This window comes from Lagopus muta, chromosome 10, assembly GCF_023343835.1.
Source record: "Lagopus muta isolate bLagMut1 chromosome 10, bLagMut1 primary, whole genome shotgun sequence".
NCBI lineage: Eukaryota > Metazoa > Chordata > Aves > Galliformes > Phasianidae > Lagopus > Lagopus muta.
Window position 1 is genome coordinate 8,478,379 of NC_064442.1, and position 24,038 is coordinate 8,502,416.

The following is a 24,038-nucleotide window of genomic DNA, read 5'->3' on the forward strand; positions in this document are numbered from 1 at the left end:
AGATGAGGAGAGACAGACGCATGACTTTATTTTCAGACATTTATCTCGTTCCCCTGCCCAAACATTCCAATAGTCCAGAGGCAGAAGGCACAATGGCAGGCTGAGAGCAGTAGGCAAGCTGCTGGCCAGGCACAGGAGCAATGACTCACAGCCATCCCTGCTCCCCACTGCCTTGGGACCCCCACATTGTCCCCCTTCTCCTTGGACTCCCTTCACTCTTGCTCAGATACCTGAAGAAGAACACATCCGCCCCAGGCTCATCTTGGTCTATCGGTACCTACAGTAGTCTGAAAAATATGCTCATGTCAAGAACCTAAACAAACAGGCACACACAAATTACTTACGCAGTGTTTAAAATCCTGTTTGCATGTTTGAGTTGGTGTGCAAAAATAGAAATCCACCAATCCTGCTCTGAATGATGTACAGGTATTTATACAATGAAGCAGTAGAAAATTGCTCAATCTGATTCCAGTTGTATTAGCTACACCTCCAGAACTCTTAGCTGTACAAAGCCTCCTTCATTTCAATGTATAGCTTATTTCACAATCTCTTTTTTTAATTTCCAAAATATATTTGGACCAAATGTTTTGCTTTGGATCTACCATTGGAGCATGGTGCATTCAACAGTCCAATGCAATGCCTCAGTACAGTGCACCTGTTAAAACTGAGCCTTTTCAAGGAATGGTGAACAAAAATAATCAGCAACAAGGGTGCAGTCTTAAGACAGTGCTCGGAGTGGCCCATAAAATATTGAAATTCTGATAGCGTAAGTTTTAGAATAAAAATCTGATGTCTCATAACTAAGTCATGAGACCTCATCAGCTCCCTACAGCAGTCTTGATGCTTCCCCTAAAAGCCAGGTTGTCCCAAGGGAGCCATCTCGCTAATACTTCTCAGTAGAATGTAGTCTGAGCACAATTGCTGCTAATTTTACTTACCTCATTTGCTTGGTATCTCAGAGCTTTATAATGGCTGGCACTTCTGATGCATTGTAATATGGTTTAAAAAGAAATCAGCCTGAATAAAGAGAAGAAAATGCTATTGTCTGCCTTTTTTGTGTAGCTGAAATCTAATTGCAAGCACTTCCCCATTTCCTGGCAGAGCAACCACTGTTTTCCACACAGGTCTCTTTCCTGAAGATTTAGGTGATGATTAGCACAAGGAATCAACCAGCCCAGAGCATGGTCTCCATCAGTGCTCTTTCAAAATCACTATCAGCCCCAGGACAGCTGCGGCAGATACACAGGGATAGGGAGACAGACTCACACAATCGTTAGTTGGAAAAGACCTCTAAGATCACCTATCCAACCCCAACGGATCCCACCATGCCCACTAACCGTGTCCCTCAGTGCCACTTCTACATGTTTCTTGTTAGCATCCCTTGCTGCTGATGTTGCTGAACACACCATAAAGGATCACAGAGTGTCTTATATGATGGGAATTGTGCAGGATAAGCACTTCTGCTGTTTTGTTTGTTTGTTTTGCCCACCAGCAGCCCTCAGCCCCTCTCCATTTGCTTTGTGTGCCTTTGCAGCAACAGCTGTGACCTCTGCAGGCTGTTCACCGTGCTTAAAAAAAACACAGGATTCAAAATTAGCAAATGAATATTTAATCAATTAATATCAGGCAAGTGTGACAGCCTCAGATAAGCCAGTCTTTTCCACAGCGGGAAAGCACCAACGTTTCATTAAACAGGGCATATTTCCTTGCATACTTCATGTAAAACAGAATTAATAAAAGCAAAAGGGAAAATAAGCCAATTTTCGCAAATCCCTCTAAAGGATTTTTTAAACACAACAGTGTATCAAAGCCTTTGGTAGCTATTTAAGAAATAAAAATGGAAAGCTGCAAAATGGTTTTAGTTTCAGACCAACAACTGAACAAGAGATTACCCTAAACTTCCCAAGCTTTTTTAAACAAGTCCCAAATTCAGATAATTCTCCCCACCTCTGTGCATCACTTATCCTGCTGTTCCTGACAGCAGCAGGAGGAACTCTAAAGCTGTACAGCTCCATCACCACCCACAGAGCGGCCCATAACTTCCAACAAAGCAGCAATGTCTTTACATGGCCAGAATTAGCCGCTTCGATACCTCAAGCTGGGAATCTGCAGCCAAGGTATTTACCTTACCAAAAAGGGCACTTCTCATCAGGACACCTATTTACCCATAAATAGGTTTTCCAACAGGTTTCCATAACCAGGTTTCTCCAGGCACCTCACCTTCCCCAGAGAGGGAGCTGAGAACAGGATGGGCTCTGAAGACACACACGTGTCACCAGGAGCAAGACTAGATTTTTTTTTCTGGATCCAGAGGTCAAAAATTAAAATAAATAAATAAATAAATAAATAAATTAAAAAGATTCCTGTTGAATTAACGTTTTTAATGGGCACAACTGGTGAATCAGAAAGCAGCAGCAATGGAAGTGGAAGACAAAATCAGTCAGTCCTGTTTTGATGCAACAGTTTCCAGAGAGTTCCCAACAAGGCTGAATGACAGGAGGTGACAGGAACAGGGTGGAGCATGTTTTAAGAGCTTTCAAAAGGGGGGATAGACCCTCACGCCAACACTGTGTAGGTCTTTGCCCTGGAGTGCTTAGGGATTTCTGCTTTTCAAAAATGATACAGGGCTCTAGTCTTCAGAGAAAAATTGGGCATACGTATTTCCAGGGATCAGTATTTATTCATTACAGTAATTACTGCTCCTCCCAGCGCACAACTTTCACCTTCTGCAGCATCAGAAAGACCACACGGTGTGAGTGGTGAGGCACTGATTTCCCAGAGCAACAGCTTTCCTCCTCCTGGCCCCACATCCTCAAAGCTTCTTGCTGATCACAAGTGTGCACAGCCCATTGGTCACCTCTCAGTAGGCTCATCTATTTAATTTCCAGCAGAGGGACACATTCTTCTGAAAGAAAATATCTGAATACTTCCTTTTCCAGCACCAGTTGCAATTAGAAACATTAAAAAGCAGAACCAACAACTTTGGGGAGGGTGAAGCAGCACTTTGTCAAGATTTTCCTGCCTTGTCATACTCCAACCATATTCAGAGCAACACTAGGATGGTGTCAAAAAAGCTCTCAGTGCACAAAAGCTGATTTATTTCAGCTCATTAGCAGTGCTTGATATGGGTCTCATTGGCTAAAAAAGATGGGTGCTGTGGGAGGTGAGAAACATGTTCACTTCTCTTTTCTCATTCCTACAAGGGAAAAAACCTCCCACCCATATTTTTCCTATTGGTATGCGTATGCTCCTTTTTTTTTTTTTCCCCCTAAAAAAGAGAAAAATGCATCCTTATATTTAAAATAGCACATCAAATCAAGCCAAGCATTCTCTAAGGCTATGCAAACACTCCAAATCCTCACAGAAGCAGAGCTCTTGTCTTAAATGAGAATTTGCAACCATGTCTGCAGTTCACCAAAACAGGCAGACTTCTGCCCTTCTGTTTGCATACAATGATAAACCATTTTTTGGAGACTGAGATCCCTCTTGGAATGTAAGTAATTAAGAAAATGTCTGTTTTAGAGCAGGATGGTGCCATGCCAGTTATGCATCAAAATGCCTCTGCTGCACAGCTGGTAGCCAAGTAGGCTTCTTTTAATAAAATTTAACTTAGCCCTTAGCCTTCCCATAAATGTGTATTTACCTTATGTTAACAATCTTTCAGCAGTGATAATAAATGCACTGCAGACAGAAAATAAATACAATTCAATACAGTTTTGTAACTATAAGACAAAATAATAGAACCACATTCTTCTGTCCAGTAGCATATGCCAAGTCTGATAAGCAAGTGCAAGGAAACACTCTTTTCTAATGTAAAAATCCTGATCCATATATAACACATAGAAGAAGATTTGAATGTGTCTGGACAAAAGCCTGAACAACACAGCTTTCTGGAATGAAATCCTTGAATAATACCTGCTTATCAGCCATGCAGTGGGTAGCATCACCTCCAAATACAATCTCTCACTCTGAAAAACCACACACAGAAAAAGCTTGTTAAACATGAAGCTGTGCACAGCCTTTCACTCTCAGAAAATAAGGTGGTATTTACCAAACACACAGTTGCACGCAGTTTTCCACACAGGAAATGGCCATGTATTGTATCTCCCTATAAAAATTAAAACAAACAGGATCCACTATAAATGTATTACACTTTGAATAGTAATCATCGACTGAAGACTTCCAAACAAAATCCTGGTTAAATTTTCTCAACTAGATTATTGAAGGAGTTTGCCCATAACAGAAAAACATGCCACCATATCACTGTTACGATGAGAACAAAACCGTTTAAGACACAACAAGCTACGTTGTTGGTGATAAGATACATTATTAACCTTTGCCAAGTTATATAAGCTAAGGTGTCTGAAGGATATTGAGCAAGAGGAGGAGATCTCTGAGGCACTGTTGGGTTTCTGCCACTCTAACTTTTGCCAGACATAAGTTCTCCAGAAGAACTACAGATGGCTCTCTCATGGAAACTTCAGCCCTGATCACTTAAAATACACAGATTTTACGATTTGAGGAATATTCTTCATGGGAATGTAACGTAAGATCTAAACAATCCTCAGTTCTGGGACCATATTGAAAACATTAAGTTAGGGTCCCACAAAGCCGTATATTTATTCATGAAAGGCACACAGACCCTCCCAGCAAGCTGTTGCAAAAATCTTCTGCTCAAAATTCTCAGCGAGGAAGACCTAAGAGTTCAAAGTGAACTAAAGCATTCAAATGAATGTTCAGTGATGACCACTCCATTCCCCGCGGTATCACCTTTGAAAGGCCAACAAATGCTTCCAGTCATATATCTCTCTTGTAGTTCATGTTCGATCCTATCAGAAGCTGCTGCTTTAATATTTACAATGCAGTTACAGGAGACCAGCACACAGCTGTCTTTCCTGCTCAGGTTCCTCCCCAAAACACCTACAGCTCCCTTATCTGCCTCGCCATTAGGTGGCAATGCAGCAACATGCATTGCCCAGCTGATGGCTGGACAGCACATTTATCCAAATTCCTGGCAACGCTGATTGAATATTTTGAAAAATAAATAAATCCTTTTTCTTTTTCCCTCGCTCTTACTCATCGTTGTATTTTTTTAAACTGAAAAGGAGCAGAGGTAACCGTACATAACGTTCATTGCTGCCAAAGGCCTGTGATGAAAAGGCCTCACTCATGCTTCTACAGCAGATCCAGAAAACTGCTTCCTAAACAATGCCAACATTTAAGCCCTAAAGACAACAAATGCAATTTTGGAGATCAAGAAAAATTACCAGATATTTCAGGGAAGTTTTGTGTGTCCAGAAAATCACATTCCATCCTTCAATTCATCTGGCTTCTTCCTATAGAGAACAAACAAAAAACAAAACCAAAACTCTAGAAACATTCTCAACAAAAAAACACATTTTACAAATTGAAAAACTGCACTTTGGATAAAACCCTTTTTTTTTTTTTTTTTTTTTTTTTAATTGAAATCATAACTCAGACACATTTATATGCCCTGGATTTCTCTTTGTCTTGCTTTATATTCACGGTGCCAGAAAAGTAGCTTTTAACAAAGCAACAGCTGGACTCAGACTCTGGGAATTACTGTGTTTTCATCTCTGCTTGGTCTGACTGCTAACCAGACCACTTCCTGGGGAGGAAATCAAAGTCTTTTATGTCACAGAGTCACGAGCTACGACATATGTAAGTGCTCTGCAGGAACTCAGCAAAAGCACTTGCAAGTAGAAGGGAGGAGAAAAAGTGCTTCCATTAAGTCTTATCCGTTGACTTTTTAAAGAAATTCCAGCCTGCTTCTTGTTTTGTCTGTGGGCCATAACATTGGCCTTCGCATTTAGCTTGTGTTATGAAACGCAGTTGTACCATGAACAGAGACCAACTCCGAAGACCCAACAAAATGGGAGCCCTGAGTGCCAATTCCTCTCCTCTCCATCAGAGCCTCTCTGCAGCAGTTGGATGCCACTAGTTCAGATGAGGGAGGGTGAAAGTTGAAGCTTTTTGTATAAGAATAAGCACAGAGATTTGTCTGGCTCCTACACAAAATCACTACAGAAGTTCTAGTCTTTAATAGAAATCTCAAACAATGTGTTCTTGAAATGAAACCTAGGCTACTTAAATACAGACAACCAAACTTAAGATAGTATCAAGTCCAAAGAAGACATCACTTAAATTCTTAAGAAAAAAACCCCAACAACTGGAAAACCTTTAACCCTCCATCTGGAGCACAAGCATTCCTTTAAGTTGTTGTTTTACTAGACAGAAGACAACAGAAGCATTTTAAAGGCTTTTTCTGCACCTCCCCTTGCTCACTGCGCTCCTCCAGGTAGCTCTCGTTTCCAGGTCCGCTTTCAGTAACTCAGCCACAGCAAAGAGCACTATGATCTCCCCCGGGGCCTGCCTGGGTCATCATTCTCACTGCCATCAGCAAGGCTCCTGGTTCCAGGTTTGCCTTTCCCAATGCTTGTCCTGCCTGCTGGCTTCTGGAACATGGCTCCTCTAGTTCACCAAGTCCTCCATCTGCCCCAGGTACTCTCCTTTACCAGAAACATATTTGTGAATGAATAGGGAAAAAAATGAACAAATACTGTCCACCACACCAAAGGGTTTTTATACTTTCTTCTGCATACACCAATTCCATACACCAGCCCCCATTCACTGTGCTGTAAGCCGAGAGCAGTGAAAACCAGGAGCAGCCCGCAATGCCAATTTCTCATTGCTACAAAGATAACTCTTAAAAAAAAAAAAAAAAAAATCTAAGGAAAAGAATTGCGTTCATAAGGCCTTATGTTGCAATTAAACACTGCACTGGAAGCAAAGCGGTCAGCAGAGAGCAGTGCCCCTTGCAGAAGGAGGGGTGAGGGCCCTGGGTACACTCTGCAACTCACAATGTGGTGAAGAGCTCAGAGGATTTGCAGCCGGTCAGAGTGAGGAACGGAATAGATTTAAAAGGCTGAGAAGTGCTGCTGCTCTCTGGGAGCTTTGCAGTGCGTTTTATAGCTTTGAAATATTACAGGCATTGTTTTGGAATCAATAATAATGAAAATAATCACTCCTGAAAGCACTGCTCAAGATTCATCCTCTTGCTGGCAACTTCGTTTTGCTTATCGCTGATTTATACATTCTTGATATATTTCCATTCTTATCACTTCCATACTCTTTCTATAGTTCAGAAGATATTATAAAGCCTAGTCACTTTTCTCTTGGGCAGGATCCAGATGGACTGCCAGACCATGTTTTCTACTAGTATTGAGTTCATTACAGTCAATGCACTCACATCACCATAAAACCTATAAGAAAGGCAGAGAACAAGGCCAGGCACAAGCAGATGCAGCTCTGATTGATAAAGTTCACACACTTGCTACCTAAGAAGCACTAGACACAGCATGCACTAACTGCTCTGCAATAAATAATGCTGAGCACACAGTGGATTGTGCAAGCCTGATAATGGCATCCTGCAGTGCTCCTTTACAAACAATAGGGCAGAAGCTGGAGAGAACACTCCCTAAGCAAAACTAGTGAGAAGGCACTGAGGAGATAGGTGTAAAAACCTAAGAGAAAGGGCACACAAAAAAGTAGCCCTGTGTGCAAAGTAAAAGCCCAAAACTGTGTTAGTAGAGCAGTAGCTAGAAAGCAACATGACATGCATTCAAATAGGGGAGTTCTGGTTCAGGGAAACCTGTGCGCTTCTTATTCTTCCTTCGTGCATATCTGTGCGCTGTGATAGCATGCAACAAAGGGTGGCTGATTATAAATGAATGTCTCTCACATCATGTATTTACCATGCTTCTGCAGGGCTAAATATAGCAGCTGGCAGCAGCATAAAGTTGCTACCCAAGGAATAAAACCTAAGTGAGTAATGGGGCAAGTTGACCAAACCTGACTCCTTAGGACAGCGAGGAACATCTGGCTTGTCTCCATGGGTGTGGTGACTAAGCCAAGGGAACTGGCCTCAGTAAAATCAGCCCCTGCAGCAATAGCTGTCATTTTTTCAGATTAACATTTACTAAATCCTGTTGTGCTCAAAAGCTGTAGGGCATGTAAACTCTGCAATGACCACACTCAAGGAACGATACACAAAGCAGGATGCAGCCCTGCACGTGGCCATCCCCTCCCGTCCCATCGCTGTGAGCCCCGGGCATTTTGAGCATGGCCTCAGGCTCCAGCGGCACTGAAACTGCCTTTTAACACCAAAGCTATCCCTTGGTCCAGTACCAGAACTTTTATTGTAGAAAAAAAGGAATATCAAAAGAAAATTAAGATTATCACCAGACTATATCTGAGTTGAGAGGGAAAGGAATTTAAGACACCGAAGGAACAGTGCTTCCCTATGACTTCCCTCTACTGACTCCCAAAGGCTGCAGATACACACAGTGGAGGTGCTGAGCTTCTCCAGATATCACAAAAAACCCTTCTATCAAGAGCTGGTGGGGCATCACTTCAGGGCAGTCACTGCCACCTCCCTTTGTAACAAGTTGTAATTTGGCTGTAAGAACAGGAAAGGCAAAATTTCACAGGCATGGAGGAAAATGGTTCAGAAGCAGATTGATAAGACATGCCTTTGTCATTAAGAGATGGAGCATAACCATAACCTCTGCACCTCAGATAACCACAAATGCACCTGCTAGAGGTCCTCTTCTGTTGTCACACTCCTCCACAAGCAACCATGCTCATCTACCCACACTGAGACACACTGGCAGCCCCCAGACAGATGGACACATCTGTACTGCCATATTCCAGCACTAGAGCCCTCAAAAAGTGACCGCCTGGCCCAGTGAGAGCTGGCTCCAGCAGAGACACCCCAAAATACCCTTCTAAAGGGGAGATAAGACACAGCTACTTATGTCTCTTCATTTCCATAACACTGTATAATTTTTGGTACATTAAAAAATACCCAAAGATGACACAGAAGTTTAAAGTAAGGATGCTGAACTTAGAAACACAACTTCAGCCAGCTCTGTCCTGTTGTTAGTGGTATCCTTAAAACAGTTCTAAAAACATTAAGGGAAACTCAGAAAGGCTGGCAACAACATGGCACTGAGGTTAACTCCTCCAGATTTTTGATAGGTACCAAATCCCGCATTAGGTTCTAGGAGAGTCTGGGGTGGGAGCTGTTTTTATAAACTCCTTCCCCAGCATATCAGGGCAGAAGAGCATTTAAAGCCTTAACAGCTAATTCATTTATTTATTTTTTATTACTGAAACAAATAAAACTGACTTTCAAAAGTCTAGCTTGATGGATTCTGCAGACAAAAAAAAAAAAAAAAAATCGATTTCTTTCTTCCCATTTTTTGTCACCCGTGCCAAGCTAAAATCCATTGCAGATTTTCTGCATCTGCATTTAAATTGTCAAACAAGTGCTCCTATTGCAAAGTAATAGACTTCAGGGCTGCAGAGCGACACAAAGAGCTGTGGCTGGACCGTCATGAGTAACAAAGCGTACGTCTTTCTGTTACCACACAATTTTCAGTGAAATATTTCTGTATTGCTTTTCCAGTGAGCCAATGCCCACCTCCCTGCTAGTAACTGAGTGCTTCATTTCACCTATATTTCCCCTAGCAATTACTAAAGCAGTGATCCAGACTAAGCTGGTTTGCACTGCCTACGACAGGATGTTAGATATTGAGAGGCTGCGTGCATTAACTGCCAGAACAGATGAGTGCTTTAACACTTACAAATCATGGGGAGAAAAGAATAGAGCAAGAGAAGATCATTCACATGTTGCCCGTTTAGATATGCTGATATCTTATCAGCTCACCACAGCCCAGCCAGATGTGGAGGTGAGCAGAATTCAGGCACAAAGCTTTGTGCGAAGGGGCAGCAAATGCTGCTGAGTGCAGCAGGAGCTCTCGGAGGGGCTCAGCTCAAGCACCACACAAATTCCAGCCATCAAAACCCTCCATCATAAATGGAAATTAAATCTCAATCCTCTGGTGAAAAAACAGAGGAGGGTCAGGGCAGGAACAACTTCCTTGATTCAGTGCAGGCGGAGAGCTCGCCTTGTTACTCACATTCCTTAATGGCAATCCGTTACCGGGAAGTGACATGAATTCTGCTTAATCCCCGTTTTGCTGCATATTGCTATTTGTGCTCACAGGAATTTCCATTTGTTTCAGCCCTCCGCAAGGTTATTCAAGGGACAGCACTAAATAAATAAATAAATAAATAAATAAATCAGAGGAGGGCTGAGAGATTATTCTTCCAGGAGCTCCCTTGTAGTAAGAGCAAATAATATCTGTATCTCGTTTATGGACTAGATAAAGGCAGAGGTTTCCCTTACACGTTAATTTTAGTTTAAATGAATACGGTAACTTAACATTTGAGGAAACACGTCCTATATACAAACAAAAGTGTGAAAGATTAAGGACAGCTGTGCATCTGTTTATCCATAATATACACACTATTATCTGACTAGGGGCAAGCAGATATTTTAACCTCTCCTTCAGTACCTGATGTATCATGCTGAAGCCTTTCCTGCAACAACTCACAGACTGCAGAGCGGGAAGGGTGAGCACAGGGGAATTGGAGTCCCTGTGCAATGCTAGAGGTTGGTTGGTGGCTGGGAGGGGGCAATCCACTCTGTCCTCTGTCCCACATCACTATCAGTTCAAATCACTTCATAAAGTGATTTTTAAAAGTGCAGAAAAATAAGAATAGACACAACCATTGAAAAAGGGGTGGAAGTCTTAGGATTTGCTAGGATTAGACTGCTCCAATCCTAAAGTGACCCAATTCTTTTATTAAAAAATAAATGATATTAAAAAAATAAATGAGCATTCTGCGATCAGAGCCACTGTGGCTTGTTGCTAGCAGCCAGGATGTAGCAGGTCCTCTCATAATGAACGCTACACCTGAAGCTTGCAAACCAATGGGGATGGACCCCAAAGGTCTGAGCACACCCAACCCCAGCAGACTGACCTGGTGCTCAATTTCATGGTTGGCAACCCTCCCTGAAGCACACAGGTTGGAACTAGATGATCTCTGGGGGCTCTTCCAACCCTGGCCATTCTATGATTCTGTGAATCACATCTAGAACCTCCAGAGGTGCCAGCAGCCATGGCTAACGCCATAGCACATGACTACAGCAGCTTAACTACCGCTGCAACCAGAGCAGCACAAAGTGTTTACTCTGATACTTGTTCAATCAAATATGTGAATTATTCTGGCCCAGCCAAGCCTACAACTTGCTCAGTCATACAAGTTTGAATGTTTCTGGGTTACTTGTTTTCAGCCTTTTTTTTTTTTTTTTTCATTCTTCTTTTAATTTTAAGTCAACCTAAAATAAGAGTACTTCTTCCATAGCCTAACATGAACACAGTTCACACAACCAAACTGAGGGGAAAGTGGTGGATATATCAGCCCTTGCAGGATAAATAATAGCAACATATTCCTCTAATAGGGGTCTGGGAAAAAGGAGTGCTAGAAGTCTCCAAACAGGGAGAAGGAAGGCAATTAATTCCACATTTCCCATAACATTTTTTAGTTTGTTGGTTGAGCTATTAAAAACACAGTTATTTATAGAAATCTGTAGGACTTGTGTGAAAGGAGACCTTGTTAGGAGGAAAAGTATTCATTTAGGGACCAGCCAAGTATAATGCATACAGTGCTTTTATACCTGCAGGGCATTTCCTCAGGTTAGAGCCAATACATTGGGATGTAGATTTCTGCAGTTTACAGTCTCCCTCTCTCATATTTCTGGAACTTGGCCTTCCCTAGGGAGGAAAGGGACAACTGAGACCTACAAAATGAAAACATGGAGGCAGTGGCTGACCTCCTCCCCTTCAAAAAGGAAGTATCTGGAGAGAGAGGGGTTTCAGGCCTTGTGAGTAATCATCTCTTTCCTTTTGAGAGAAGGACAGGGAAAGAGAACGCACATGCAGTCATGAGACCCTGGAGTTTTGTCCTGATGTATTTATTTCCATTTTTTCCATATGTTGCCTTTTTTGATGGCTGGCATGGTATTTTAATGAACTTAAAGCTCAAATATCCATTATTTTCCCTAATGTGATTTGAAAAAGAAAAAAAAAAAAAACAACACGGACTTCATTTCTAGAGAACGTTTACAATGAACTGTTACCTAAACACAAAGATCCAAACTAGTAACAGGAGCAGGACTGCAGTTTTGTAGGGAACACCCTGTAAACCCTGCTTGATCCTGGTGAGACAATCTCAAAATTCCAACTCAGTTTTGCTAAGGAGGTGAACCCTTGCTCAGGGTGAGCTCTTCACCATCAGGGTGAAGCAGAAGTTTGCCTTCAACCAGTATTTCTGTTGCTGCCAACAAAAATAGATGCAGATAGGTGAGGATGCTAAGACACCACTGAGCAGAAGAGCACCAAACCAGGCAGCATGAGGAACCAGCACCTGGCTGCCTTTCAGAGCATTACTTCATATTTCAAGGCACTGAAACTTGAATTCCAGTGGGAAAGCCCATGCAGTTAACAGATATCTGAATATCAGTTTATAGAGTTATGTCAGTTTTCAACCTAATTACTTCCAGCTTCTGTCTAGGCATACAAAAAAAAAAAAAAAAAAAAAAAAGGCAATGCCCAGTATCCACAACTTCCAAAGAAAAAAAAAAACACTACAAGAAAACTAATTCCTTGTAGGAAATGTGGTACCAATTAAGAAGTAAAAACCTCTTAGAATCAACACAATATTAGATAAATGCCAAACTGAGACCCCTGATTTCTCATTCAAAACCTTTTTTTTTTTTTTTTAAAGTATGGATATCAAACAGATCAAAGTCTTTTTTTCACTTCATTGACAACCATTCTTCCCACATTTTCCTGCTCACTTCTCCTTCCCCTTCCACCATCTTTACTCTCCTGCTCCATACTGCAGACAACTCTATTTCTTCCTTGCTCAGCTGATTTTCACAAAGCTTACAGGAATCTTCATGAAATCTTCTACCCATCTGTGCAGTTTGGCTAAAATTAGCCACTAAGCAAAGCAGGATGCTAATTCAACAAGAAAGTAATCTAAACTGGCCACCAAGTAAACAATTTCAATTTGAAGGATTCAAAACGAAACAGAAGCTTATTTAGATTGGTTTAAGCCCCTGTTCCACTATATCTCACTTTTCAGCTCAGTACAAAGCAGAACCACTGAGACACCCCGTTAGTGGGCATGGTGGTGATGGGCAGGCTAAACGATCTTGATCTTTTCCAACCTTAGTGATTCATGATGAGCAGCTCCCAAACGAAAGCATTACCCAAACGTAAACAGACATTATCAAGAAAGTCTTTTCCATGCAACACTAGAGAACTGTAAATGCACAGAACCTTTAGGTTTGAGAAATAATCACTAGCTGATGATACAAGTCAACATTTATACACATCTGCACCATTACTACAGTGCAGCATGTTACACAATTACTTTTATCCACCTGTGATCTCCTGCTCCATTTTTCTTCCTTTAGCAATTAATGATAATGCTACTGATTAATATATGAAGTCACGCTTCTTTGAAAGTGCAATTGCAGCTTCCACCACCAGCTAACACAAATTAACACTCATTTACGTGACGAACCTTAGCATTCAGTATTGACATTACTGAACCCAGAGCAGAACTGCAGAAAACAACTGATGAACAGTCCACAGAAATACTTGGGCTTTGAATTTTTATTTTTTAAATCACCAAATCCCAACTTTTTCTTCTCCTTCTGGCTGGGAACATGAAGTTATTCAGTATTCATATTACAGTGCAGTCCCATCCCAGGCTGATTTAAAGCCTACATTATAATTGCTAATGATTACTCATGAAAAAGAGACTATTATATGTAAAAACTGCAATCAGCGCTAATCTATTCACCTATCCATTTTACACTGATACATTTTCTAAACAAAGCTCTTCCTGAATTGCTCATAATTAGCTTCTATTCTTACATTTTTAATTGCTCTTCTCCCCCTCCCATTTTTAAACATAACGTTTTAGATATCTTCAGACTTTTTTTTTTAAGGCTTGGACTGAATTTTTATGAGTGAAAACCTGGCAGTGTACAATTTGGAATTTTTAAGTAACTCCTATGTTGTCAAATAGTAAATGCATAAGCAGTGTTTCATTAAATACTTTAAAATAAGATCAAGATTTCAAGCACAGCATCAGTCTGTACTGTCTGAGAGCATGTAAGAGTTATGGTACTAAGGCAGAAGTGGGTTAGCTGTCATTTTATTTATTTTTTCAAAAGCTGAGTGCATTCTGCCCCTCATCTGCAGGCTGTCAAGAGCCGGGTAATCAAGAGACATTTGGCACTCCAGCTGGGAAAAACACTGCATTTAAGGGTCTCACTCTTCAGAGACTCTAGTGCTGTTATGCCAGCTCAGATATACACAGCATTGGAGATGCTCTTCCCTTTCCTTCTGCCCTTCAGATACCTGAGCAGTATTACCTGGCAAGGCAATTAGAAAAGTTCACAAGAGCCAACAAAACACTTCTTATATACAAAGGCATTCTCCGCAGTACGTAGCTTAAGTTCTCCCAGGAATTAGATAATGCATCTTGCTTAGAAACATCCCTCTGTCAAAATTGCACTTGGAGAAAATGGAATTCTAATCACAATTCTCACTCTGGTATTTTCTCCTTCCCACTCTACGAAAATCGATCCCAGCTTATATCCAGAATAAAGCCTTATCTCTGGTCCTCAGAGGGTGAGAAGGAATGCATTTGGCTTTAGCTACAGGCTAAAGAGAGCAGCTTGTTGCTGAGCCTCCTCTGCCAAGCCTCTCACACAAAAAGTTACGTAAAAGCAGAGAAAATTACTGTTTCAGCTTCATTTGACTTGTGGAAAAGCCACTGATTTTAATGAACTGTTCCTCTGCTAAAGCACTTATAAGTGGTATTTGCTAATGCTCATCTCTACATCAATTTCAGAGGCTGTTGGAAGAGACTCTCAATCTGCAAGAGTCCTTCACCACCAGTTCTGTGCAATTTGCAAAATGTTGCACTAATCAGTGGGTGCTTTAATCTTCATAAATGCAGGAAAGCTCTTAGTCACTAGTGCTAGAGAGACTGGAGAAATTTGTGCCAAAACATTTTATTCCTTTCAGAAGTTTTGCATTTTTAAGCTCAGCAGAAGAGGCAGCAGAGCAGAGACACACACGAGTCTGGAACATGGAAGAGTCAGAACTTATTCACAGCATGCATGAATTTTCCCAGCACAGTTTATGAACGAGGGTCACTAGTGGACTTCCAATCAATTCAGACAGCTCTATGAGCTGTTTTCCCTACAGAAATTCTCCACCACCTTTGCAAAATTCATGTATACATATTGCATGCACATATTGTGTGCATAAGTTTTGCACATGAGGACACTGCCACATTTGGTTTCCAGTCAAGCACCCTGGCAGAGCACCTATGTTTCACTTGAAGGCAGAACTGTTATTTGAAGCTGCCCCACACATCTAGGAAAAGCCATCTTTTGGATTTTTTGACCTTGCTTTTGGTCATGTTCAGATTACCACCACATGTCACACTTCATCAGAATTGCTCCAGCATTCACACTCAAGTGCCCCTGCTGACGTGAACAGCAAAGCACAGTGTGCTTCTTGACAAATCCTCTTTTCCTCCTCTAGACCTGTGTTACTGCAACGCTTGGGACCAAAGAAGAACATTATCATAGGTAAACTTACAGGAAGTCACATAAAAATCTGTCTTCCAAAGCTGCTTCTATGTGTACTGAAGCCTTACTTTCCAGGAAGCAAAAGGGCACATGGCTGCTGATAGGAAGCTGGGAATAAACTCTTTTTGCTTTTACTTTCTCATTAAAATTCCTCTATCCCAACACAGGAGCTTATCCAAATTACTTTCTTGTCCTGTCCTGTCAACAGAGAGGAGAGAGAGCACAACTCAAGGGTGTCCAAGGGTGTCACAGGCAACATAGTTATTTGTTCTGCTGTCTTTTATTCCTGTACCAAAAACACGGCTCTCTTTTATGAGCCTTGATTTGATGCAAAATCACTGTGTTTTGAACAGAGTTGTCAATCTGATTTAGGACTTCCACAAGCCTTCCACAAGGCTCCATAACATATAATCATAATTTCATTATCTGCAGTTCGTGTGTACCTGTTGAGTCAGAGAATTAGCTTATAAACCTTTAACAAGCAAGAGAAGACCTTTCCCTTCATGGAATTCCACTCTACCTAGTGACACAATAATGAAGAAGGGTTATAGGAGTTCAAAATGATACATTTCCTCTTAGTATGTCATATACCAGGTCCTAACAACAAGCAAAAAAGATGGCTGCCAGACAGCACCTGCAATTCTAGCCCCAACTGAAGGGATGTTGGCTCAACAGGTATCTACATCTCCTCCCAAGCAATGGGGGCTGCAGCGATAGAGAAGCCCACGCACAGAAGAGATGAGCAGAACACCTAGTAAGAAGAATTCTGTGACATTGAAGGCTTTGTGGTAGGCTTCCAATTGGCTGTAACCCAGGTACTTCTCAGCCTAGGAAGCTTATTGCCCTATCTACTGCAGTGATAACACATACTGAAGTTGCATTAGTATTGGTTATGTGGACATTAATTCAGATTGATAAAGATATTTTAGCTCATTCTGAAAAATAAAGAGAGAAAAATCTAAATTAGCTCTCTTCCATTATCCCTAAATTATTAATCCTTCTCATCAATGGAAACAAGTGTGTCCAACATTGGTGCAATTGCTGTGTGAGCATTGCCTAGCATTATAGGTGTATAGCCAAAAATTATTACCATGCTTTACCTCTTCACATTAAGTACTTCTCACACAGAGCTTCATTTCAATGTCCTGAAGACTACTGTAGCACTCCTTCCACTATAGCTGAGGATCAGAGCAACACTAATCAATCTTACAGTGGCTGAGAAATGACTGCTGGTGGGTGTATGATAGGTCAGCCGATAACCTACAGATTATAATGGCTGCAATCAAAACTAACCAACAGTAGCTCTCAAATCACATTGACAGATTATATAATACCCATTCTTACGTAATGTTTGAGGTGCATTACCTCCATGCCTTTTGGATCCCACCAACTGTCTGATAACTTTTATTATCTTTCAGTAAAGCAGCATATTTTTGCCCTGCAGAAGTTTTGTACGTACTTGCAACAGGAAATGAAGGTGTTCATGCAAAATATTTGAAACAAAACACTCCAGAGCCCACAGGAATTAAACCAATAGTGCATCTGCTGAACACTGATTATGACATGGTTGTTACTGCACTAACACTTATAGGTAGAAAAAAGTTGGCATACAAGTATACTTCTCCACAGTTGGTGTTTTTCCGTGCCAAAACATACTTCTAAATGAAGCAGTGATTTGGATATCTCTGATAAATAAGTGACAGATCCCAAGGCATCAACTTGCTTCATACCACGTGGGGCGGTTGCTGACAATTCTCAGAAGTGAAAATGTTCTTGCAAAGTCAGTGTCACAATGCAGAGTTAGACTGGAGCAGAACATCTTAGTAACTCTACTGATATCAGCCTTATAGTTTGATCCTAAGTGAATTTGTTAACCAATTACCTGTGGATAAGGAAGCAGTTCTGGGCTGCATATTTTTGCATTATTTTGTATAATATTTTGTATTAGCTCCTAAGTTGCCATACCACATTTCATACAGACAGAAAACAACCCAGTACTTTAATTTTGGAAAAGTGTCATTATTTATCATCCAGTTTTTTATGAGTTTACTTTCATATTAAGTAGTAAGTATAAATGAGTACTGAAGTCCTGCATTATTCTTCAAATTTATTTCATATGCTGTATGAAATAGGAATATGTTCATTTCTGGTTACCAAGTTATATCCAACCAAATTTAACTCAATGGAATGTAAAAGTTCCAAAAGATGCAAAAATTCTAAAATAACCTTGTTCATCTAGACACCCTTCATATCTTCAGCTTTTATCAAATTACAAACTTAACTAAAAACAATATAAAAATTAATCCCATGAATATTTAGTATTTCCTCATATTTTACAATCAGTTCTGTAACTAAGAAACCATTTCAGATTGCAAACAACTGAATTTTTAGATATACTCATTGAGGTACTTCTCAGAAGTACATAATATGAATTGGGCAGTAGTCCATAGATTTAAACTAATATCAGTTTCAGTCAGGAGACATTCACATGCAAAGTAACTGAAGTGTAAGTGTCCCGCAAGGCAAAGCCTAAAGCAAATAAAAGAAAAATATGACAAGTTTACCTTTAAGCATGTAACAAGTTTGAACAGTCTTCTGGTTTGAAGGAGCACTGCATAGCTCATTGCACTTGTTCCTGAAGGAATTATTTTAACTACACATACATATATACACAAAAAGCAAAATAGACAAACTCATTCCCTGTATAGGGTAGAGGAAATCATAAATATTTCCCATATTTTTAAGCAGAAATCAAGAGCAGGAAGTTGCAATTTTGGAGCAGGAATTGCTCACCCAGCTTGCAACATAATAAGTAGGATGTAACATTCAGCTACAGAATTCTACTGCTGGGCAACAAGCTCCATTTTTGAGGAATACATGGGTTTTTTTGCTAGAAAAAAAAACTAAATGCAGATTTCATTTATTTCTGTTCAACTTGGAATTTACGTATAAACTCGTAAAGGGTGCATAAGACCTACTCACAATTCTTGTAGTGTTATCAAAACAGACTTATTTACCTCCTTATTGTTTTCCAGTCCATGTTCAATCTGACGATGAATGCTGTATATCTAATCATAATCCTGCTGTTATCACAGCTGTTGTGTGCTTTATTTTTCATGACTCAAAGACAGATGTACCAAAATTGCCCTAGATCCCTGCCAGCCTTTTCAATTGCATTATACAATCAATTAAACTTTCCTGACCCTATTCCTATCTCTAAATAAAATTCAGACATTGGCACTTGAAGAACCAAATCATGTGTGTAAATTGGTTCTAATGACAGTTATAGATGTGTAGTCATATGCAAATACTGTATTATCAAGCATTAAAATGTCCAGGAGCAGTAGCTAGATGGATGCAGTCAAGAAAAATTAACTAGAAAATGCATACTCCAGATACTTCCCACAGTATGTAATGCAATTAAACAGAAGCAAAGGGAAATTCACACTAGAAACTGCCTCTCTCCTGCAGTGCCTATTTATTCCCCATCATCTGTTATTATTGTTGAGAATCTTCACATTGTATCCCAATTAAGCAAATCTCTCAGAATTAATAAGGGTTCGCCTTCTCTATCACCACATCTCTAATGGTTGGAACTGAAAACATTGGCACCTCATGCTGTACACGAGTGTGAGCAGTTAGCATAATAACAATTGTAAGATGCACTTGCCAAAAAATGATTACAAGTGAAGCTTTATTGCAAGGGTGTCTTGTTTAGGAGGATTTAGCACAATTCGGTGGGGTGACAGCAGTTGTCAGCCATTGATACTGAACATAATAACTATTAAAAAGACAACTTATTTATTGAATATTCAGAGAGCTAAGCTGTTGTTTGGATGTTTCTGGAATACAGATTATTTTCCTATGGTTTGTTAGTCTGCCATAATAGAGGTTTTTAAAAACTCTCTGGAACAAACTCTGTTTTGTTTGACAGCCCATCAAATGAGATTCATATGCCCTATGTCAACAGAATGACAGCAAAGTACCTTATAAGTATGAATAACCATACATCCAAACCATTTATTGATCCTAACTTGTAAGTCACCTGTGAAGAGATTTTAAGGACTCTGCCATATGATTAAGGACATTTGAGCTCTTATCACATCTTCGTGTTTTTTAACCCAATTCTCACAACTTAGAAAAACCACACACCTATGTACACACCCTACATGAACTTACATGCCTCCTTCCTTGTGATCACCACTGATGTTTCACAAAAAAAAACAAGTGCATGCGCACACGCTCAAGTGCCTCTCTTTCCTCATGATCTGGCAGAGTATGAATGGTCCTCTGTTCCTCTGATGAAAAAACACTTGGGAGAGTTCAGGGAGTAGGATTTCACTTAAGAACCTCTACTCTAACGTGCTAGTTCAACACAGCCCTGCCTAACTCTTTATCCACACTTGCATTAGCCCCCTTCCTACCCTCCCTGCTCCCCTGAGGAAGGAGCTCTGCATTCTGTTCAGAAAAGAGCTCATTGGCAAAGGCGTTTGTCACACTGTGGGGACAACATGTGGTGCAAGTAGGCTCCATGGCCGCTTGAAGCGGTTGCCACTTCCACGTGTAGGCTGCAGCCTTTGCACTACTTGTAGCATATTAAAATTTTACAAGTCCAATGTAAAGGAAATGCAACAGTCCATTTTTCTCCTGCCCTTTAATCAGAAAAAATAGTAGCTACAGAATCCTTTCCTGAAGACAGACCCAATTTCGTCATGAGGCCTATTTTATAGGTATACAAAGTACCTGAGGCTAGAGAAAACTCCTGAATTTTAACCAAGGAATAACCTAATCTAAATCTAAACAACTGCTAACTAAACACATCATTTCCTCATTGCAGCCTTGATCATTTCTGTTTTTATCTTTCTTTGCCTTGTAATAGGCTCCAAACTAAGCCCAAGAACTCCCCCAGCACATGCACTTTCTGTGGCTGTTATGGTTGCAAGCAGCTGTGTACATAACACACCATTAGACTCCTCCAACCCATGTCAGCAAACAACTGGATCAATCCTCAGCTTCAGCATCTGGGACCTTCAATCTGGCCGCCAGTCACATTTGCTGCCTTCACCTTTTTCAGCATACACCATCTGGTACACATTTTAATCATCAGGAGTCTTTTTACTGAATTAGCTGACTTTAGGTCAAGCATTTGTTCAATGTTTTTTTTCCGGTTAGAATCCAGCAAGTTCAGACATACAGGTTTTGCTGCCCTTTGCTCTCTTACAGAAGGACCCGCTTGAGCAGTTCCCTCCTTTTTCAATAAATTATTGCATAGTTTATTTTGAACCGCCACAAAATTCTATTATCCCATCAGATCTTTCACCCACAGAAAGAATCTTTGAATTCCTGCCGTATTTTTGGAAGAAATCTTTTCTTCTAAATAGCTGCCACAAAAGCAAGATCACCAAAACCTAGGTTGTTGTGAAGTTTTACATCCATACTTACTGAAATGCTAAAAAAAAAAAAATGTGCTCTTTGCAGGACATAGGTAAAACAGTGCAATAAAACGGTGACACATGTAAATCTGTGTTTTCAGATTCTAAGCCACAAAGTCTTTGATATTGTAATAATGAAGGAAGGCTGTTATTAAAATAATTATGCCAAAACAGTATGGATTATCAACTCCATCATCTATTAGCTCCCTAAAACAACTGAATAAAACAACATAAGAAATACACATCAAATGTAAACTCAGTGGGCATGTCTTCACATTCAGTATGTCAGATCTCAGACAAATCATGTAACAAAACTTCTCCAATTATGGTTAGTGCTTTGTTTTTGTTCTTCATTTTTTTAATTGAAGATTTTCATAGTTTTTCATTGGTATAAACAAATTAAATGAGATCTTCCTTAAGAAAACATGGTAAATATTCATCTGTGTTTATGAGAAATTTACATTTGGTATCAGTGTGTATTACATCATTCATTAGGTACATTACCCTAAGTAAGGGCCTCTTACCTAAATCAAAGGCTTTACAAGAGCTTAATGTATACTGAGATTATTCAAGAGCCGTTTGAATGAGCAACACAATCTGATCTACATCTACTGTTCCTTCAGGACAGGCCACATTTCTGTCTTGTTTACTCAGAGACCTTCCTTAGAATCTGAAAGTGCAGAACATCTTCCCAAACGTCAGAAAAATTCTCATTAAAATGTGAACTTCTGGCATACTTCTCACAGAGCTTTAATTTCCCACTGCACGACCACTGTTCTATATGTCATCTTATTTCAATTTGAAGCCTTCCCTAATTATCTTTTTGTCTCGTTAAAGGATCAAAATCCTCCAAAGTAGTGGACTGCTCTGGAGATTTGTTTCCACCAGAGAGACTTTGTTCATAAGAGCAGTTTAATTTGCTGTACCTTGATTGCGTCTAAGTTTAAGGCTGTTCCTTTGCCACAGTGAGGCAGGCTAAGCATAAAGCTACAGCATAATAAAATAATTCTAATATTTCCCCTTCTCAAATCATTAGCATCTGAAGCAGGCTTCTCCTTGCAATCTCCTCCTTCTTTGTGTTCACAATATGTACCTTTTCACATACACCTATGCACGCTACTGTCCACTTGTTTTGTTTCATTACTAGACACTAATTTTCTGGATGACAAGAGGAAGGAAACACCTTTTATTAAACTGTTATGAGTGCTAGCAATGAAGTGGTGAACGTGATCCATTCCCCAAAGCTCAAAATACATAGTTCCTGATACTCAGAAGAAAAGCAAGTTAGTTTGTCTTCAATCCTTGAATGTGTCTTAATTTCCATAATACAAATTTAAATCAGTACCTAGAGCTCAAACCTGGACAGTTTGCATACAGAGGTTTCATTTCAGCTGATGTTAAAACAAGCTATCATACACTGAAAAGAATGAGATTATTGAAATAGTTTCTACTCAATCAGTTTTTGAAATACTAGTCTGGAACAGTGCCAGATAGCCATCTACTAAGCTCCATTCTCTTACATTCTCAGGGTGAGTTTCCAAAGCTGGACACAAAACACACAGAATACGTGAATTCTGAGAAATGGGAACATTCACCCAGAGGCAGAAGCTCTGGTCACGTGCTGGGAGTGGGCAGAAGCCATATCACCATATTACATCCCACGGACAGGACCTCACACAGCACATACACACACTGGCCTCACATCCCCATAATCTCCCCAGTAAATCCAAGTCTATTTCAAGCTTCATTTACAAAATAAAAATCAATTTACACAACCAAAAATCAAGTCAGCATGGAAGACATTCTCATCTACTCCCAGATGGGCTAGTAAACAAACAGTGTAAGTAAAGACAGTGCAGAAATCTCTCATTTGAAGCTCAGGAAACACAAACTCTTATTTCTCTGTTGCACTTACCCTGTGGTCTAATACAAATCCTTTTTATCTCTTAGTGTTCTTACTTCTTCTTCTTACTTCTACTCCAAGAATGGATTTAACTTTTCACATATTGTGCAATGTAACTCATAGCACCAAACATACACATAGTATGAGTTATATACATGACCAGCTCTCCACCATGAGACCAGCTGGTCAATCATTCTTCATCTACAACACAATCTCAATTAGCTCAGGCTAGTTATACGTTAACATACAGCTCCACACTGGTTACAGAAGAATCTCACTCATCTCTGGTCCATCCTCCATAATCTCTCTTATAGCTGGAATTGTCCATGTCGTTACATTATTTCCTCCTTTATGAATAGTTTGGGAAAATTAATTCTTTTGATTCAAGTGAATGCTTTCATATACAGTATATCACAAGACTTAACATTGAAAAAACTAGTGCTTTATTAACTATACAGATTAGACAACACAAATTATTCAAACTCTTGCTGAAAGTCTCAACATACTGGGCAAATGGGCACTACATGTTTGGTTTTGTTTTTAACATTTGAGGTAATCTCACCCTGTTCTGGAAGAACCTACCCATCACTTTGTCATCAAGTACTCACTAAACATTCTTTTCCTTATACTGTCCTCACATGAAACCCTAAGTGATGAAAGTCAGCCTTACACCACAGTGCAGCTCCATGCCTGGCAATTGGTAGTCCTCATGCTATGTGTTCTGGAAACAGAGATCAATTTGTGTGATCTCTTCACATTCATTCTTCAGTCTAAACTGCAGCGTCCAGTCCAATTTTACAATTTTATATTTATGAGCACTGCTCCAAACAAGCAAAAGGCCTCCTGCTGCTCTCTGCAGAATGAAAGCATGTGTCTGACAGGAAGCAGAGAAAGCTATTTCAGGATTATTCATCTGGCTCAAAGTTAAACAGAATTGCAAGATGAAAATGTAGCAAGTCCTTAAAACAACATGACACCTTCCTGACTTGTTTTTTGAAGCATAATAGTTTGACTGCCTCATAATAAAATTAAAAAAAAACAAAAAAAAAACAAACAAACAAAAAAACTTATTATTTAGTTTTAAAGAATT

At 40.0% G+C, this 24,038-nt stretch overlaps 1 protein-coding gene across 2 annotated transcripts in view; it reads right to left on the reverse strand.

Annotated features, from left to right (window-relative positions):
- The window catches only part of TMC3 (transmembrane channel like 3), a 305,047-nt gene that overhangs the window by 183,290 nt on the left and 97,719 nt on the right, over window positions 1–24,038 (reverse strand). Inside the window, exons 3-5 of one of the 2 annotated variants that reach the window (XM_048955803.1) lie at window positions 5,268–5,336; window positions 4,052–4,108; window positions 3,916–3,968 (exon numbers count right to left, since the gene is read on the reverse strand). The gene's annotated coding sequence lies outside the window, so the exon portion shown is untranslated. The remainder of the gene's footprint in view (window positions 1–3,915; window positions 3,969–4,051; window positions 4,109–5,267; window positions 5,337–24,038) is intronic. The other variant, XM_048955795.1, reaches the window with a different exon arrangement.